The 7,111-nt window shown below is 32.5% G+C and overlaps 1 pseudogene; it reads right to left on the bottom strand.

The window, feature by feature from the left end:
* Window positions 1–200: 200 nt before the first annotated feature.
* On the bottom strand, window positions 201–1,288 carry LOC140857273 (zinc finger BED domain-containing protein RICESLEEPER 1-like; annotated as a pseudogene).
* Window positions 1,289–7,111: the final 5,823 nt, after the last annotated feature.

The raw sequence follows: 7,111 nt of genomic DNA on the forward strand, positions 1-7,111 counted from the left end.
TATATATCTTTCTTTTCAAATATCCAATCTCGAGTGCAAATCACGGCCTCAGCGACATCTGATTTAAGTGAACTACGATATTTATCAAGTACCCATCCACTAATACTGAAAGCAGATTCAGAGGCAACTGTAGATATTGAAATAGTTAAAATATCATGTATTATGAAAGAAAGATGAGGATATAAAAAATGATTGGCTTTTCAAAATTCAAAGATGTCTAAATTAAACTTTCTATCAACTCTTGGCTTATCTAAATATAATTCTAATTTAGACTTTTGTGCAGTAGTCACAAATTTAAAGCTTTCAAATATATCAAAATCTATAATATTATAAAAATAAAATAAGTTATTTATTAGAACTAGTATCATGTATAAGATAATAAATTTATTTTGATAAATAAAAATTTATATTACCTTAAAAATATCTGCTTTTCTACATGGCTCAGAAATTTCATAAGAAATATCACTATCAATGTCTGCATCAGTTGATATACCAATAGCTAGAGTTTTAGAAGAAGAAACTATATACTGATTGAAGAGAGAAAATATGCAATCACGGATGCGGACGGTCTCGAAACAGTCATATCCATACAACTTTCTGTAATAATACTCTATAAATTAAAATTTATATCGAGAATCCAAAATAAGTATCATGGCTAAGATTAAACAATGATCTGATCAATATTTTTTAAACTTTTTATACATTTGTCCTATCATTCATTGCATGAAAGCATCTACACTCTCTATCTCTTATCTTAAAGTGAGCTCAATCAAAAAAATATGAGAAAAATATAAATTTGCTGTAGTATACTTAACTTCAAAAAATACAAAAGTAACATCATAGAATACACTCAACAATTTGTTAATCTTCATAATTTTATCCCACTCTTCTTCAGATGGACAATGCTTGTAATTGGAGTCACTTGATTTTAAATAAAAAAAATACGTCGATAAGCAAGAGCACTGTCTAGCATTAAATAAGTTAAATTCTATCTTATGGGAACATCTTGCCTTAAACTTTTTCTACTTTTCAAAGATATTTGTCTAACACATTTCAAAAATTTTTATTTTTGAACTTGTGAATCTCTCACATATTTAATACTTTCATGAATTTTGTGAATAGATTTATCTATCTCTTTTAATCCTTCTTATACAATTAAATTTAAAATATGAGCACAACATCGAATATGAAAGAACTCATCATTTGAGTAAAGTGTATTTTTCAAATTAAGTTAGATCTTTAACATATCAACAAAAATATTATTTACTGATGCATTATCCAACGTCATACAAAATAACTATTTTTCAATCCCCTAATCAATTAACGAATCATAGATTATTTCACACAAAAATATGCCATTATGTGGAGGAGACATGAAACGAAAGTTAAAAACTTTCTTTTGCAATATCCATTCTTTATTAATAAAATGGACGGTTAAACATAAATACCCATCAATGGCAATAGAGATCCATAAATCTGAAGTCAAGCTTATCCTAGTAGGAATTGAGTGTAGCGATAATAATAACTTTTTTTTATACAATTTCAGCATATCTGTCTTAACAGTATTCTTTGATACTAACTTGACATTCTCATAAACATAAGCAAATAAGGATCTAATATCTTCATACTCAATAAATTGAAATGGTAGATCATGCTTGATATTTGTATATGTCAATAATTTATAAATTTTTTTAGATTAAATTTACTAGACTACATTGATATAGATCCTTGAGATTGTGATAAAATCATGTGCCCCATATCACGATTCTTCTTACAATTTTTTATATGCCGTTTCAAATTTTCAATCCGAATCTTACCACCAAAATGATATTCTATGCTACACTGGATGCATTTGTATTTTTTTGTTGCTTTATTTATTTAAAAAAATTAATAAATTGATGAAGTTAACTTTCTTTTATGTTTACCAGTGGAATCACCAATTGTAGCTGTATTTGAAGCTACAAGTGTCGATTCATTAGTACCATCATCATCACTTTCTAGATCTAAATTGATGGCAGGCTCTTTATCCATCTATATCATATAATAAAAATTTATATTAACTACAAAAAAAAAAAAATATTTAGAATATTAAAGAAAGGAAGAGGAAGAGAAGGCTCAGATTTAGTATTTCATCTACAACTAAATCAAAACAACAACAACAGTTGCTTATAGAAGAAGGCCGTCCAAGATTATTACTGTTAGAAATAGTTGAATCAATAAAAAAATATTTTAAAATCATCATAGCCTTCCAACATAAATCTTAAAACAAACCTCTGTACATAGACCATACTGCACACTTTGACATTCAGCATAAAAAATAGAAATAAAAAAAAAATCAAAATATATTACTATTAGAAATAGTTGAATCAATAAAAAAATATTTCAAAATCATCATAGCCTTCCAATACAAATCCTAAAACAAACCTCTGTAGATCATACTGCACACTTTGACATTCAGCATAAAAAATAGAAATCAAAAAAAATCAAAATATTAGAAAATCAGCACCTTATACCCTGAATTATAGCATCAGAAAATAAAGTAGCAAAGCTTTAAATATGTACTAAGATAAATTTTGGAATATACCAACAAATCGATATATAAATGAGACAATATACAAATGAGACATGCAAGATAATATTTATTAAATAAATCATAGGAGAATAATGATTATCTGAGAGCCAAATCGAACATCAATAGATTAATGCCATGGAACCCATAAATCAGAGCAAAATCAAGAAGAAAAAAAAATTACTACTAAAAAGGACTAAAACCCCTAATTTAAATCAGCCGAATAAAGAGAATTTCAAAGAATAGATCAAATTGCTATGAGATCCCAGAAATTCTAATGTAAATCCAAGAAAAAAACTAGCAAATCGATATATAAATGAGATAATATATAAATGAGACATACAAAAAAATATTTATTAAATAAATCATAGGAGAACAATGATCGTCTGAAAGTCAGATCGAACATCAATACGTTAATGCTATTAAACCATAAATGAAGCAAAATCAAGAAAAAAAAAAGAAATGACTACTAAAAAGAATTATAACCCCTAATTTAAATCAGTCGAACAATGAAAATTCTAAATAATAGACAAGATCACTATGAGATCTCAAAAATTCTAACGTAAATCCAAAAACAAATCCAATCGAAGAACAATCATCAGATTTAGATCGAACACCAACTCCAGAGATCGGAGGAGAATACCTAAGCTTCAGACCAGTAGAATCTCACGATTCTTTTGAATTTGTCGTTGTCATGCTATCGCACATCACGATGGCTAAAGATGGAGGTCAGGTCCCGACCGCTGCTCCCGTAAGGGGAGACCAGGGAGGAGCAGTGTCTAAGGGAGGAGATTGAAGAGGAGGAGGGGAATACCTAAGCTTCGGACCAGTGGAATCTCATGATTCCTCCGAGTTTCCTTCAGCATGATCGCGAACGGAGAGGAGCTGATAGTAGATGGCCACCTATTACCGACGATGGAGAAGATGATGGGGGATCCTCAGTCGAGAGGATGGATGGGATGGAAAATCTTAGAGGACGGAAGGCGAATAGCTGCGGAAGTGAAATCGATCGAATGATGAATGAGTGGATGATCGAACGAGTAAAAACTAAAATATTCAATTTACCCTAAGGCCTAAGGAGTAAAGGGTAAAGAAAAAAATATAACGGGTTAAACGGGTTATAATCCGACCCGATCGGATCCATTTATTAAATAGATTAAACGGGTTAAATGGATCAATTGTCTGAAATCTGAATTCGATCTAATTATTAAATGGGTTAAACAGGTCGATCCGTTTACGATCCAAATCCATGTAATTCAAACTCAAATCTGTTTAAGTCGGATCGAATGCAGATCGGATTGACGGGTCGGATAGATTTTTGCCACTGCTACTCACACAGAATCTCATATACTTGAGAAAAAATACAATTGAAATCTAAGCAACCCTTCTAATCTCTCTCGAGTTCTCTTCTTTCCCACAGATCTCTGAAAAAGAAAATGAAATGAAAAGAAAAAGAAGAGAAGGGAAAAAAATATCTATCTGGGGAAAGATCTTATCCTTAAATTTTTTCCATATTTTCTTTGTTTTCATTGATTTTTTTTATATTTTACAATATTTTTTCTCTATTTTTTCCATCCTCAAGTGTCCCAACCGAGTGGTAGGCTTGGAGCGGCCGAATAGGGAACCTTAGATGATGGTTTGTTTTAGGTACTTTCTTTCTTTTTTTCATTCCTTAAGAGTCCCAACCAGATGTCAGGCTTGGAGCAGCTGAATAGAGACGATGTCTGGGGTTTTGTGTTGGATAATTTCTTTCTTTTTCCATTCCTCAAGAGTCCAAATTGGGTGGTAGGCTTGGAGCAGCCGAATAGGGATGATGGCTAGGGTTTTATGTTGGTTTTTTTTTTTACCATGGGAGAAGTAAGCGATGGAGATCATTGAGATGTCATGCATCGACTTTTTTTTTTTAATTGAGACATGTGGCGTGCAAACAAGTGATACATATGGTGCACGAAGGCTAATGCCTCTATTTTAATTTTTATACATACATACATACACACACACATATATATTAGATATATTTTTTATATTTTAAAAATAATAAATTGATCTTTTTATTTAACAAACTATTCCAATATGATTCCAACATTTATTTAAATGAGGATAACATTAGCTTATCATTATAGAGGATGAAAATATCCTTTCCTCATTTTAAATAGATTTTGATTGCAACCCTCCCTATTTAGAAGGTTATTTCTTTCATTTTCCTTACTTCCATCTTTCTTTCTCTAATGAATTTTTGATGACCACCACCATCCGACCCTCCACTTGAGTTCGGTAATCCCTCTTTTGTCATGCATGATCATGACAGGCATCTGAAGAGTCCAATTATTCTTTGTCGTGACAATGGAGGATCTTCTCATCTCATTTGGTAGATAATGCCTCTTTTCTCAAATTTTTTTCCATAAAATTATGATTTTGTAAATTTTGTATGTTATGGTATCTCTTTATTGGCCGATTAAAATTAGGGCATCATAACTATCGATTTAAAGATGGAATTTAGGTTTTTTCTTATACAATGTGTTATATGATATCTTCCTTATGCAATGGCATAATGCTGTTGATTTTTGGATATTATATTATATTTTTAATGTTCATTATTGTATAAAATATTCATTGATATATGTTTTGTAATGATCCCTTTTATCTATAGTTTTTATTCCAATTAGTCCACAGCCCATTGATAAGAAACTATGGTCCCTTTGTCAAATGTATATTATGGTCCCATTTGTTTTGTACATGTGTACAAAAAATTATTTTTGAACTAATATGGTCCCTTATAAGTGTTTTTTTTTTTTTTTGAAATCTGTGATCCTTTGTAGTGGTCCTACTGTGGATTTATGTTGTGCTTTTTCAATGCATGATGGAAGCATTGAACAATATCCAAACATATTCTCTTTCAGGTTTTTAAGCATGGAGTGATGTTTCTGACTTTTTAAAATACATAATGCATAGTGAAAGTAGTTTTTTGTCTATTTTTTGGGCTAATATTTTCAGTACTTTTTAGGTTGATGTTTCACATTCTTAAATATTACCTTTTGAACTATTATTTAAATTTGTTAACATTGAAAGCATCAAATTTCTATTTGGACTAATATTTCAATTTGTTAAGCACTACCTTTTCAATGCTCAATAACTCTTAGTTTTTTAAATTGAAAGTTCAACTTATATGTATATGAAGTTCACTTATTCATTATTATAGGGACAGACATTGATTTTTTTATGGTAGAAATCCACTATGGTGGATATATCAAGTCTCATCTGGACTATCACTCCAATGGTGTATATGTTAGATATTTTGATAATTGCGGTATAGATAGATTTAGTATTATAGAGTTTGAAGATATACTAAGTCAATTAGGATATACAAATTGTATCTATTTTGATTATCTCATGCCTATATGCATGTTTGAAAATAGCTTAAGAGAATTAAGATGTGATGTAGATATTCTAGAGATATTAGTTTTCACGAGAGGGACTAATATAGTACAAATATATATAAAGCACTAGGAGGATGAAATTACTTGTGCCTCTGCTGGCACCAATAAGGAAGCTATTATAGAGATGCCTCCAATTATTGCATCTCCTTCAGTTATTGCAGAGATGCCTTCTCAAGGAGTAGTGAGGATCAATTAGTAGATGTTAAGCTACTGCAGAAAGGCCCATTGTCAAGTAAGCAGATGTACCAACATCAAAGATCAAAATTAAGAGAGTAGCAATAAAAAAGATTGGTGGAAGAAGACTACACGTATTTGAAAAGTCAATGGTTGATAAGAAATTGAAAGGGGTTACAGCTACCATTTCAGAGTCTACACTTGCTAGTGGCAACGATAATGATGCATCTCTTAGTCAGCTAAGCGAGTCAAATAGGGTTGAAAGTGGGCTGGGTAGGGTCGGGGCACACCCCTACCCAAGCCCAATCGAAATATTTTTTTGGACTTGAAGTCGGATTTAGGTCCAAAGTTTTTGAAAAACTCAAGCCCAAGCCTGGCCCAAACATGATTGGGCTAGCCCAACGATCAGATTTTTAGCCACGTCAATTCTCTTCCCTCTTTTAAAAAATTTTATAAAAAAAAAAACCTCTAAGCCCTAACCCTAACCAATCCGGCCATCTCCCTCCTCTTCCCCCACACCCCGTTGATGCCCTCGACAAATCCTCCAGATGTATACCTTCGGCCCTAACTTTAAGAACAATAGGCTCTTCCCATACCTACTTAAATACACCGCCTCCGTAGGCAACCCATTCTCGTTTTCCACTACCCCGCTGCCCCTCAATGCCATCTCCGACACCGTCGACTTCCTCGATGCCTTTGCCTACGCGCCCTCTTGGTTTCCCTCCGCCCCTCCAGCAGAGGATGATGAGGAGGGGGCGATGATCAAGAACCCGACGATCGTGCCGATAGCGATCCCAATAATCGCACTGCTAGATAGCTTGCTCTTCTCATGCATGGGAGAACACACACTCAACGAAACTTATAGAGGTTGGGGTCTAAGAATGCATTCGACAATGTCTAGCGGAGCCCCATCGGATGGATCCGTTGAGCA

The sequence above is a fragment of the Elaeis guineensis genome, chromosome 4 (genome assembly GCF_000442705.2).
Source record: "Elaeis guineensis isolate ETL-2024a chromosome 4, EG11, whole genome shotgun sequence".
Classification (NCBI taxonomy): Eukaryota; Viridiplantae; Streptophyta; class Magnoliopsida; order Arecales; family Arecaceae; genus Elaeis; species Elaeis guineensis.